This window comes from Panthera pardus, unplaced genomic scaffold (assembly GCF_024362965.1).
Source record: "Panthera pardus isolate Hobbes unplaced genomic scaffold, ASM2436296v1 HiC_scaffold_16, whole genome shotgun sequence".
NCBI lineage: Eukaryota > Metazoa > Chordata > Mammalia > Carnivora > Felidae > Panthera > Panthera pardus.
Window position 1 is genome coordinate 142,935,432 of NW_026526721.1, and position 13,981 is coordinate 142,949,412.

Consider the following 13,981-nt stretch of genomic DNA (forward strand, 5'->3'; position numbering starts at 1 on the left):
TATTCCAATAGCTTCCTAACTGACCTCTCAGTTTCTCCTGGATCTTCCCACTGTCTATTCTCTATGAAGAACTAGAGTGATTCTTTGAAATCTCACCAATCGCTTTGCATCTGACTCACTGGAAAAACATTGTTCTAGAGTTCCTACTCCCTGGCCTCTCCCTGCTACTATGACTTCATCTCCTACTGCTCCTGTCTTTCTCCTCCATTCCATCCCATCAGTCCTCTCTTTACTCAAACATGTCAAACACCTTCCTTCATCGGGGCCTTTGCACTCCCTCTTCTCTTGCCTAAAGTGTTCTTCCCTCAGATATCTGCATATCTTGCTTTCACACTTCTTTCAGGTCTCCACAAAAAAATTATCTTATAAGTGAAGGCTTTCCTGACTACAAGATTACTGGATTATTTGCCTACTTACTTTGTCCATGAACTATTGTTTTTAAATTTTTTTAATCTTCATTTATTTTTGAGAGAGAGAGAGATGCAGTGTGAGCAGGGGAGGAACAGAGAGAGAGGGAGACACAGAATCCGAAGCAGGCTCCAGGCTCTGAGCCATCCGCACAGAGCCCGACGCGGGGATCGAACTCACGAACCATGCGATAGTGACCTGAGCCAAGGTTGGACACTCAATCGAGAGAGCCATCCAGGCGCCCCTGTCCATGCACTATTAATGTGAGGTCCATGAGGGTAGAATCTTTATGCATTTTGTTCATTGTTTTATTCCTAGGAACTAGAACAGGGTCTGGCACATAAAATATGATCAATACATATTTGTGGAACCAATTTTCTCCTTTCTTACTAACAAAACATGAAGTTTATTCAAAATGGTAATGTAAACTAAAACACTGCATTTCCATAGCCTGTCTTGACTGGATTTAAGCCTAAGTCATTGGGTGGGTAAGGAGCTTTTGGAGAGCCCAATGAAAGGGAATGACTCATCTGGGAAACATTATTTTGTTGTTCCCTATTTCCTCTTCATTCCTGCCTGAATGTAGACTTGATGGCTGAAACTCCAACAGCTATACCATGTTAATGAAGACACTCTAATGTTGATAGCCACAGTTTAAGGAAGACAAAGCATAAGGATAGAGTCTGAGTCTCTCTGATGAACACCAGTCCTAGGCTTCTTGTCATATTATTTCTTTATAAATTCCACCATGTTTAATTCACTGTTATTTCAGGTCTCTGTAACTAGCAAACAAGCAGAATTCCTAACGGATGCAATGGCCATTTTCCTTCAGAAGCATATATTCATTTAAGAAGAGAAAGTATAGGGGCACCTGGGTGGCTCAGTTAGTTGAGCACCCAAATTTGGCTCAGGTCATGATCTTGCATTCATGGATTTGAGCCCGCGTCGGGCTCTGTGCTGACAGCTCAGAGCCTGGAGCCTGCTTCGCATTCTGTTTCTCCTTCTCTCTCTGCTCCTCCCGCACTCATGCTCTGTCTCTCTCAAAAATAAATAAAACATTAAAAATTAAAATAAATAAAAAGAAAGAGAGAAAGAAAGAAAGAAAGAAAGAAAGAAAGAAAGAAAGAAAGAAAACAATGGGAATAAGAAAAGCTACAAAGAATCTGGTCTTGGGAAACACAGAGTAAGTGTGGCCAAACAGACTATTGAGAGAGGTGAGAGACAAACATCAGGCTTAGTTTCTCAGGGAAGGTGAAGGGTCTGGCTTCAGACATACTTAATTTAGTCTGTCAGACTACTACCCAAATGCAGCTGCCTGGTAGATGACTGGAGATGCAGAGGTGGCCCTTGGAAAAGAAGTCAGAATTGGAAAATTAGGTGGGGCAGACCCCGAAGGGTATGTTAATAATGGGTTAGGCAGCTGTAGACAGCAGCAATTGGTAGTCCATAGGAGAGGATTCTGAAAGCATCAGACTGGGACCAATGAACAAGCAGATTGGAAACTAGAAGCTCAAGGAGGCCAACAGAGAGTGGTTCAAGTGTTAGAAGGTAGACAATTGTGTTCAAAACAAAATAAAACAACTTTAGAAAAAAAACAAACACCAAAAGCAAAAGCAAAAGGAAAATGAGAAAAAGAGGACTGGATTGGGTGATTGGTTGCCTCGGGAGCTTTGTGAGTGCAGCTTCTGAGGTGAGGAAAGGCCACTGGGAGTAAGGAAGCCAGCGACAGGGAGAGAGGCAGCCCGAGGTGAGCCCAACTCGAAGAGTTTGGTGGCAGGGAGCCCCTAGCTTGAGAGGCAGCAGGATCCGAAAGCAGTTTTATTCGGTGCCTTTAAAAGAGATCTTTATGTTTGAAGGTAAAGGCAAAGAAATCAGTACAAGAAAGATTGATGCTGTGGGGAAGGAAAGAGATAAATGCAGAAGGAGTTTACAAAGAAGATCTGCTCCTTTGAGGCCAGAGAGAATGTTAAGGGCTCAGAGATATTTTCAAGGTGGAAAATGAGGGATCACCTTTGGAAGGAGATGGCTTTATCCATTCAATAAGAGAGCTGCTGAGAACTGAATTAAAGAGAAATGGAATGAGATTAAGAAGAGTGAAGAAGTTTTCTGTGGCTCCTGGGGAGGGGGTCTTGGCAAACCTGTTAGTGTCGTAGTTACTAAGTAGTTTGTGGTGGTGATGATGCACGCAGAAAGGTGAGAAGAGTAATTTCAAATTGGAATAGGAAATCCAATCGCCGCTCAAAGCCAGCATTAAAATTAATCCTAAACTTTAACTTTCATCAATTCAGAATCAATTAGAATTCTTTTAAGGGGTCAGGAAAATGTGGCCTCAGAGCAAGAACTAGAATAATCTCAGGCCAAAATTAGAGGAAGTAACTTTCAGAGGGGAGGCAATTCATGTTCATCTGCATTCTCAGTAGTGACGGAACTAAAATATAAGCTCCATGAAAGTACGCACTTTGCTTTACTACTGTATTTCCAGCACTTAGACTAGCAAGGCACACAGAAAACACTCAATGAGTATTTACTGACTGAGTGTTGAATGGATACATGCACGAAGGTTGTAATCACGTATTCTCTCTGCTCCAAACCACTGTTACTTTGAGTTACTGTTTACACACGTGCACACACACACATACACACTCTTTTGCATATTTTATAAAGTTTCTCTTTTTTATAAACTTTATTTATTTATTTTGAGAGACAGAGTATGTGTGAGCACTTGCATGTGTGAGTGGGGTAGGTGCAGAGAGAGAGAGAGAATCCCAAGCAGGCTCTGAGCTGGCAGCACAGAGCCTGATGGGACTGATCTCATGAACCATGAGATCATGACCTGACCCGAAATCAAGAGTCAGATGCTTAACTGACAGAGCCACCCAGGCACCCCTATTTTATAAAGTTTCTTAAAGGACCCAAGTGCTCCCTTCTTGAATTGAGTATCCTAGGCACCCTTCTGTGGTTCTGCCTACGTGGTTCCAGGTGATAATGGTTGATGGGACTCCTGAATTTCACCTGTGCTCACAAGCATAAGAGCTTAAAGACTCAGTTCAATGCCAAGATGAAGGCTCAAAGATAACAAAAGGAACATAAAGATCACCTACCTCTCCATCTATGGTAACTTTTATAGAACAATGGAATCATATGATAGACATTGTTTTATAACTTTTCTTTTGTTAACTTAATAGCATCCTGGCCATGTTTTCAGATCCGTAAATGTGGATCTACCTCGTGATTTCCTATTGGGGTTGCACTCTCATGAGTGTACCATAATTTACTTAGACATTCTGTTACTGATGGGCATTTTCACAGTTTCTGTTACAACCTCTGATCCAGTGAGCATGTTTGTACACATATCTTTTTAGGCTTGTGACACTTGAGACACGATGAAATCCTAAAGGTAGCTTTGTCACTGACAACTTTTTCATCAAACATTATACCCAGTAAGTCCTTAGCAACCTGCAAATGCTTCTTTTCCAGAACTTTGCCCACATTGGCTCTTAATAATCTTTTAAATTTTAGCCACAGAGAAGCAAAATGACTTCTGTTTTAAAATTTGTGTTTCCTAAACGTAAAATTAAATTAAAATTAAATTAAATTAAATTTGTGTTTCCTTAGTTACAGCTAATGTTTACCATCTTTTTCTATGTTTGTTGTCATTTGTGTTTATTTTTGTGTAAACTTCCTGTTCATATCTATTGCTCAATTTCCTATTAGATTGGCTTTTCCATGTTTATATCTGTATCCATATCTATATTTATATGTACTTGTATATCCTATGTTTATATAAATGCATTTTGTATTTGTAATCCTTTATGTGTCATATATTACTATTGTTTTCTCCTAGTCTGCCACTTTCATTTTTGTTTATGTATTCTTTGCTTTAATAATGTTTTTAACACTCATATAATTATATTTATTATTAAGTTTTTGCTGAGAGATTTTGGATTTTAAGTTTTCCCAATACCAAACTTAAAAAAATTATCTCCTGTACATTTTCTTCTAATACTTCTATCATTTTTTTATATTTAGATCTCTAATCCAGATGAAATTTATTTATTTATTTTTTTACAATTCAAGCTATCATCTGTTTCCTTAAATACAGATATCCAGTTGCTTTAACACAAGCTGCATCAATCCATTTTCCCCCAGGATATAAACTACTATTGTTAGTACATGTTAAATTTCCAATTGTTTTTGAGTTTCTCCAGATTCTGCTCCTGTAATTGGTTTATCTGATAGTGCTAACCTTTCATTATAATTCATTTTCTAAACTATATTGGCTATTCTCACTCACTTATTCAAGGGATTCCACAGTCAGTTTGTCAAGTTAAAAATTAAACACATATATGAAATAATTGGGATTGGTACAGAATCATCTTAAATTTATATATTTAGTGTTTCCATTTGAGCATATGACATATCTCTCTATTTATTCAAACATTAATTATTTCATGTCTTCAGAACAATTTTGGTATTTTTATTGTCCTTTTGGGCACCACTTTATACTAAGGAACTAACACTGTATTAATAGATTTTTTTTTTTAAGTGTGTGAGTCATCCTTAAAAATAGTGTCTTATTGTTTTAATTATTTTCTGCATTTGATTTACTGATGTTTTGTTTAGAAATTTTTGTGTATATATAAGTGCTAACCTACCAGCCTATTTCTTCCAGTGTTAATATTTTTGGCTTTGATGTTTCTGTTGACTTTCTCGTCTGAATAACGTGGAAATTACCTGTTTCTGGAGGGTTAGGTTTACTCTGATCCTGGCACACTTTCAAAGAGTAGATCTTTGACAAACCTCAGTTTCCTGTTTGGATTTTAGACAATTTAGCTTATATATCTTTTCCTGAGTGTTTTCCCCATTTTATTTTGACTATTTTCATTCAGTCTTGACCTTCAAATTTTTGGTGAAAGGAACACAAAATAATTACTTAAAATTTTGGAACTTATTTAATAACTGTTGTAGTTCTTTCCTATTTCATTCCTAATATTGTCTTTTTTCCCCCTTCTTTTATAGTTTTCCTTAGTATATTAAGTATTTATCCATTAAATTCAGTTATTTGAAGAAACTTATCTTAGTTTCATGTATAAATTTTATTTTTTAATTTTTAAAAATATTTTTATATTTTTATATTTCTTTTTAATTTTAGCTTTAAATGAATTCTTTCCTTCTATTTCCTTTTGGTTTATTTTATATTTTCTTCCTTCTATTCCTAGTTTGTGGAGAGTTTTTTTTTTTTTTTTACCATAATTGTATGTTAGATTTTATCAAAACTTTTTCTGTACCTATTTTGAGGTGATCATACAATGTTTATTTTTGTATCTGTTAATATGGGGTTACTGATTCTTAGATGTTAAGCCAACATGGCCCAAGAATGCCCTTAATGGGTTATCCTTTTCTATATTGTTGAATTTAATTTGCTAATTTTTTTGTTCAGTTTCCTAATGTGTTCATGTGGGATGTTGGTGTGTAGTTTTCTTACATCTTTGATTTAGTATTAGAGTAATGCTGGCTTCTTAGAATGTTTTCTTCTCTTATAACTTCTGCAAAGACTTTGTGTAGAATCGATGTTATTTCTTCCTTAAATATTTGATAGAATTCACTAATGAAATCATTTGACCTGAGTTTCCTTTGTAGGAAGTTTGTTAACTACAAATCAAATTTTCTTTGTCAATAATGGTGACCACAATAATGCCTCATCTGTTTTATTGCTTATTATGTGCCGGACATTGTGAAATTTGTATGAAAATGTCAGTGCTTACAACATTCTTATGAAGTTTGTGGTATCATTCTTCTCATTTTTAGACTAAGTAACTATGTCTTAGGGGAGCTCAGTAAGTTGCCAAAACACACAGTAAATAATAAAGCAAGGCTTAAAATTCATGTCTTTCCTACAGAACCCATTAAGCACATATTGATTATAACTTTTTCATTTTAGTAATAGGCAGTGAGTAGGAAGTATAGTCTCTAATTCCTTTGTTTACTTATTCATCTATTCATTTCTTGCTGTCATTCAACAAGCATGCTTACCATGGTGCTTTACTACATGGCAGTCTCTAGGTACAGGGCATGCTTATTAGAGACCCAAGAAAAGAGGTAGGAATAAAGGGCAAGTTCCTGAGGATGAGTGTAAATGTCTTCTATACACATTCAGTGGAAGATTTTCTGCATAGATCCTCAGGAATGCTTACCTCTGCCAGTATTACAGTATTTTGATGAACTTCTTTCCTATCTAACTCTTCCCTGAACTCTTTCTAACCTCAGTCCCATGATTCAATATTTCCTCATGCTTAAGAAACTTTTTTACCTGGATGCCAGTTCAGTGTATTACCACCAATAAAATCACGCCATTCCTTGACAAATAAAGACAGAAAGTAAACAATGTTAGACCCTATATACCAGCTGCCATGCTAGGGCAAACCAAAATTCTCTGATGTGGAAATTTTCAAGAAGCAATTGAAACTAAGTCTACATAATTTCCTTAGCAATCAAAAAGACAGACACCCCCCAAACCCTGGCCCCACCCAATAGTTTTTGGTTTCTCACCAACAGTCCTGAAGTATTATAGACTGACAGATGTCTAACATTTATCGTCTTGCTAGGTACAGTAGAGATAGAATAAAATCATCTGTGGAGCTCCTAGGAGATTCTCAACTATTTTTTTCTCTTGACACCAGTTGTTTCTTTCCTTTAAATATTTTTCAGTTGGGTTAAAGGAAGCTAGAAGATGTTCTTACACTTAAAAAATAGTTGTTGCCAGGAGGGTTTTTCCCAGTTTGAAAAATAATGCAGTGTGCCTCCAAACAAATTCGTCACAAGAACTGGAAGCCAAGAGGCTAAAAACAAACAAACCAAAAACAAAACAAAAAAATGCTCAGCCCTAACATCTGCTTGGGTATATGTTCATGCTTGGTAGAAAAAATTAGGCCCACATCTGTTATCGCTGTCTAGGGTCATATTATGAGATCTATGCTTTGATAGGTCTGATTGGAAAGCTGGACCCAGGAAGAGACAGCATTACACTTGTACCCAGTGACTCCTTGGATTGTCAGAAATTTGGCTTTAAGTTACAGACTGTGGGGGCACTTGGGTGGCTCAGTCAGGTAAGTGTCCGACTCTTGATTTTGGCTCAGATCATTATCTCACGGTTATGGGGATCGAGCCCCACATCAGGCTCCACACTGAGCATGGAGCCTGCTTAAGATTCTCTCTCTCTCTCTCTCTGCCCCTCTCCCCTGCTAGCACTCCCTCTCTCTCAAAATAAATAATAAACGTTAAAAAAAGGGAACTTTAAGTTATGAACTCTGCTCTCAAATCTCCTGACGAACTACAGTAGACCATCAGATGATGATATACACAATTTTAAAGCATAAAGCATTCTTAAAAAAACTTTAGTCTATGACATCATGTTTTAAATGAGGGAACTGAGACAAAAGAAGCCTAATTAATTCAGCCAAAATCCAACTTCTAGGTAGTAGTAGAACTCAGACTAGAGCTGAGTAGATCTCATGACTGAGAACTAGATCTCATGACTAGGACAATATATATTTTCCTCTACACCACACAACCTTTATACAGGTAAGAAATGTGGAAGGGTAAGAATAACATTGGAAAAAAGTCAAGCCTCTTTGGTTCTCTGTGCACCTGAGGATTCCAGAACCTGCTTTACTCCAACTCAGAACTTCTTTTTTAATTTTCTTTTTCTTTCTTTGTTTCTTTCTTTCCTTCTTTCTTTTTAGAGACAGAGAGATAGAGGGAGTATGTGCGTGTGTGAGCAGGGGAGGGGCAGAGGGGGAGAGAGAGAAAATTTTAAGCAGGCTTCACACCCAGCACAGAGTCCAACCTGGGGCTCAATCTCATTACCATGACATCACGACCTGAGTGGAAATCAAGTCAGACACTCGACCGACTGAGCCATCCAGGCACCCGTATTTCTTTCTTTTTCTTAAGTAAGTTTTTAACTTTAATTCCAGCATAGTTAATGTACAGTGTTTTATTAGTTTCAGGTATACAATATAGTGATTCAACAATTCTATACATTACTCACTGCTCATTATGGTAAGTGTACTCTTAATCCTCATCACCTATTTCATCCATCCGCACCCATGTCCCCTGTGGTAACCACCAGTTTGTTCTCTATGGTTAAGGGTCTCACATAGAATTTATATCAAGTAATGAAAGATGTTATGGGGCAAACTTGAAAAGATATGCATAATCAGGATATGGTAATAAAACTTGTGAAGATGAAATGAAATAATACACATAAAACTACTTAGAGCTTAATAGATGCAAACAGTACCTGGAACACGTAGGCATGTACTTAACATTTGTCACATCAATGAGCATTTATCTCTTTTCCCAGCTATGTTGAGAGTAAAAGAAGCTGTCTCCCAGAGTGAGTACATTTCCGTAGGGAAGAGTGTGTCCCTAGCGCAAACTTAACACTTTCGGCTCACTAACTGGGACTCCTAATTTTTAGCTGCTCAGTGGTGGCAGGTAGATGGGGCTGGGCTCTCTCTGCTGATGGAGAAGGACAACTGGGCTTCTGTTTGTGGGGTGGTGGAGACAGTGAGGGGCATGCTTCATCAGCTGGCTGCTGCCACCATGCTACTGCATAACAAACAACCACAAAGCTATGGTGAAACCAGTTCATTGACAGAGCAGAGAGGAGGAAGGTGAGATGCCAAGGGGAAAAAGGGGAAAAAGGGAGGATGAGGTCTTTAAGGGAATGTTTTCATGGAAGAGTAATACAGGAATAGAATTTTACTCTCCCTTCCTCTTAAGAACTAAAGGCACTGAGCTGTCTTAGAAACAAGTATCACCAATCACGGTCTCCATCTCTTCATAAGACAGTGACTAAGAAGACTATGTACCGAAAATACTACTTCTGTTAGAGTGCCCTGTCATTGTTGTATACGAAGAAGTGAATACAGGTTTACAAATCAGACAGATATGGGTCTTAATACTGGTTCCTGCCTTAGTAGACCTTGTACAATATATCAGGAAGCCTTGATTGCCCTATCTGTCAAATGGCAATGAGAGTAGGACTTACTCAGAGGGCTTGTGAGCATATGTATATGAAACACCTTACTTAGGGCCTACCTTCTCATATTTGGTTTAGTCCAGCTGCTAAAACATCACCAAGTTACACCAGATCTATTCCTCTTGAAAGTCCTACCACAAGCCCGACTTTCATGGGTGGAGACAGTATCTTATCAGACTAACACGACACAGCTCTATTTTTTCTCTTATTCTTTTGGCTACCAGTTTGGTAGCCACCATCGCCCATGGCAGCACATAGACATGTAGTAAGAATTCAGTAAGTTCTACTTAGCCCTCTGTGGTTATACTGCAAGCAAATACTTAAAGAGCAAAATAGGTCACTAACTAAAAGCAACTGGAGAGTTGACAGGTTGGTAGGTAGCCAGAGTTGTGAGATGTTCGCTTGAGTGAAACAATAATGGAGAATCGTTGACTGTGAGAAATGATGAGACAGTGTCAATCCCTCTTCTCAAACCTTCTAGGCCAATGACATTATTTGCAGCAAACAGAGTTATGAAGCAAGAAATCAGTGAACATTTGCTAATGATATTGGAAGAAAAATCCAGTAAAAACCAGCAGTAATCGAGGATTGTACTTGCCATACAAAGGCTGATTTGGGAGTTCTGACTTGATCTAAATGTTGCTAAAGTATAAAATATTATGGTGCCTATAATAATACATGAGTCAGGAAATATTATTTTAAGTTAAAAATTCTTATTTTGGGGGCTGCTGGATGGCTCAGTTGGCTTCCAACTTTGGGTCAGGTCATGATCTCACTGCTCCTGAGTTCGAGCCCCACATTGGGCTCTTTGCTGACAGCTTGAGCCTGGAACCTGCTTCAGGTTCTGTCTCCCTCTCTCTCTGCCTCTCCCCTGCTTGTGCTATCTCACTCTCTCTCTCAACAATAAATAAACATTAAAAAAATTTTATCTGACATAATTGTAGACTCATGCAGTTTTAAGAATTATAGATTCAGGGGTACCTGGGTGGCTCAGTTGGTTAAGCATCTGACTTTGATCTCGCAGTTCACGTGTTCAAGCCCCGCATTGGGCTCCATGCTAACAGCTCAGAGCCTGAAGCCTGCTTCAGATTCTGTGACTCTCTCTGCCCCTCCCCTGCTCACACTCTGTCTCTCTCTCATAAATAAACATTAAAAAAATTATAGATTCATATGCAGTTGTCAGAAATAGTACAGAGAGAGCTCACGTAGCCTTTATCTGGTTTCTCTCAATGGTAACAACTTGCAAAGCTATAGTATAACATTACAACCAGGATATTGACATTCATGTAGTCAAGATACAGAACAGTTCCATTACCACAAGGATGCCTGGGGTTATCTTTTTAGAGTCACCCTCCTGCCTTCTGTCTCCATTCTCTCCTTAGCCCCTGATCCGATTTCTGTAATTTTATTATTTCAAAATGTTATACATATGGGAACATACAATGGAAATGAGGTAACCTCTTGTGATTGGCTTATTTACTCAGCCCAGTTCTTTGGGTTTGCAACCAAGTTGTTGGGTAAATCGATAGTTCATTGGTATTTATTGCCAACTAGCCTTCCATGGTACAGATGTACCACAGATTGTTTACCCATTCACCAGTTGAAGGACATCTGAGTTGTTTCTAGTTTGGAGATACGATGAATAAAACTGCTATAAATATTCTCGTACAGATTTACGTAAACACAAGTCTTCATTTCTCTAGATGAGTGTTCAGGCGTGCAATTGCTGGCTTATATGGTGGTTACATGTTTAATTTTGTTAAAGACCACCAAACTGTTTTCCAGAGCGCCCGAACAATTTTACATCCCCATCAGCAATGTATGAGTCATCCAGTTTCTCCACATCCTGCCAGCATTTGGCATTGTCACTATTTTTTATTTTAACCATTCTGATAAGCGTGTAGCGATATTTCATTGCGGTTTTAATTTGCATTCCCTAATGGCTAATAATGTGGAGCACCTTTTCATGTGCTTATTTGCCATCTGTATATCTTTGGTGAAATGTCTCTTCATATCCTTTCCCAATGTTCTAATTGGATTGTTTACTTTTTTACTGTGGAGTTCGAGTTTTGAAAGCAATTTATATATTCCAGATGCTAGCCTTTGTCAGATACGTGGTTTGCAAATATATTCTCCCACACCATCGTTTGCATTTGCATTTTCTTAGCAGAATCTTTTGCTGGGCAAAGTTTTTAATTTTGATGGGGTAAAATTTATAAATTTTTCCCTTTGTGGATGATGCTTCTGGTGTCAAGTCAAAGAACTCTGCCTGGTCCCAGCTCCCAGAGTTTCTCTCTTGTTTGTTCCTTAAAATTTTATAGTTTCACTTCAAAGCCCACAGTGAATTTTGAGATACTTTTTATAAGGTGTGAAGTTTAAGTAAATGTTTGGGTCTTTTTGTCTCTTTTTTACACCCCATTTGTTAACATTTATTTATTTATTTTGAGAAGGAGGGAGAGAGAGAGAGAGAAAGAGAGAGAGTGCGTGCACAAGTGGGGGAGGGGCAGAGAGAGAGAATCCCAAGGAGGCTCCATGCTGTCAGCACAGAGCCCCATGCGGAGCTCGATCCCACAAACCGTGACATCATGACCTGAGCTGATATCAAGAGTGGGGTGCTTAACTGACAGCCACCCAGGCACCCCGGGGTCTTTTTATTATTTTTTTTTTTAACTATGGATTGCCTCAGTGCTACTTGCTGAGAAGGCTAAGCTTCCTTCATTAAATTGCACTTGCACCTTTGGAAAAAACCCAGTTTGGCATATTTGTGTGGGTTGTATTCTCTTTCTGAATTCTCTACACTGTTTCATTGGTTCATGTCCATTTACGTCTGTCAATATTGCACAGTCTCAATCACTGTAGCTATAACAAGTCTTAATAACGGATAGATTGCTTCAACCCACTTTATTTCTCTATGTCAAGATTGTTTAGCTATTATACGGTATGTGCTTTCCCATATAAATTTTAGAATAAGCTTTTCTATATGTACAAAAAATCCTGCAAAAATATTAATAGGAATTACATTAAATCTGCATATCAGTTTGGGGAGAATTGACATCCTTATTATGTTACTTTTTCAATCAATGAATAGAATACATTCTCCATTTATTTAGGTTCTTAAAAAATTTCCTTCATCAGAATTGTATAGTTTTCAACATATAGATCCTATACATGTTTTGTTAAGTTTCTATCTAAGTATTTAATTTCTTTTGAGGTTGTTAGAAGTGGTATTGTGTTTTTAGTTTTGCTTTCCACATGTTTGCTGTGAGTACATAAAAATGAAATCAATTTTTGCATGTTGATCTTATAAACTGACATTTTAAGAAAGCAATTTTATTTCACAATATTTGTTAGTATTCTATCCTGTGGAAATAACATCACATTATGGGGGATATTAAAGTGTAGTTAATTACCACCTATATTTTGATGTTGTTCATTCCATTCAATTTACCCCAGCAGAGGTTCAAAGTGAAAACCATGAGAAAAAATAACATGAATCCACAGATTATACAGCATACTTGAAGAACTGATGAGAAGTTTGGCAAAGGGAAAAAACTGTTGGATGAAAGGAGTCTGAACACTATATCAGGGTGCACGGCACCCAGGCCTTGTGTTTGAAATACCTGAGCTGTTTGGCACTCCTGATTTTCTCTGTGGCTCAAGCAAGTCTCTGAATGATTTCCTCCTCCATCAATGGTTCGCATAAGTCCTTTCTGCCCCAGAAACATATTTTAGAATCCAAAGAAATCACACTTGTGGACAGGCTTTGGAAACACGGAAATACTACACTAACATAAGCTTTGAAAGCATTCTTTCCTCCAGTGATTTAAATCATTAAGAGACATTTTCCACTTGGAGAATGATTTTTAAGTTTTATCATAAAGGTGAGATGTGTCTGATCAAGGTAGTCTGCCTACAAACAGCCATGTTTCTGGGGAACAGGAGTTAATTACATCACACCATGTATGAGCGAGTGCCCCTTCCATCCAGGCCAACTGGGCATTATTACAAGTGAGTAATTGCACTGCTTTTCATCACTCGCCTAAATCATTAGAACACAAGATTATTAAACCAAGACCCTACCAATTTAGCTGCTCAAGGATGGAGTCTATTAGACCATCTGCTACCTTATCAACACCAGACACAGCAAGTCCAGGCAACTTTATACCCAACATGTAGCATCTTACCGTTTCCAACCGATCCATATACTATTTTTTAAGTGATGGTTATTTAATCGCTAGAGCTAACAAGCAATAACAACTGCTTCTCGGCTGTTAGTAAGATTTGCCAAAAGTGGACTGTTTGGTTCAGAAAGAACCATCGCACAACGTAAGGGTATTTCAAATCATGTTGTTCAGGGTAGTGTCTGGAAAGACTACTTCAGGAAGCACACGTGTTGGAACACAGATTTGTGACCTCACTCTCCTCTCTGCTGTAGTGCTTTCGATAGTGCTTTCACTATATGGAGGCTCAGTTATTTTAAAAGGTGAACAGGAAAAGAGAAATGTGGACTCTAGAAAATATTTGCAT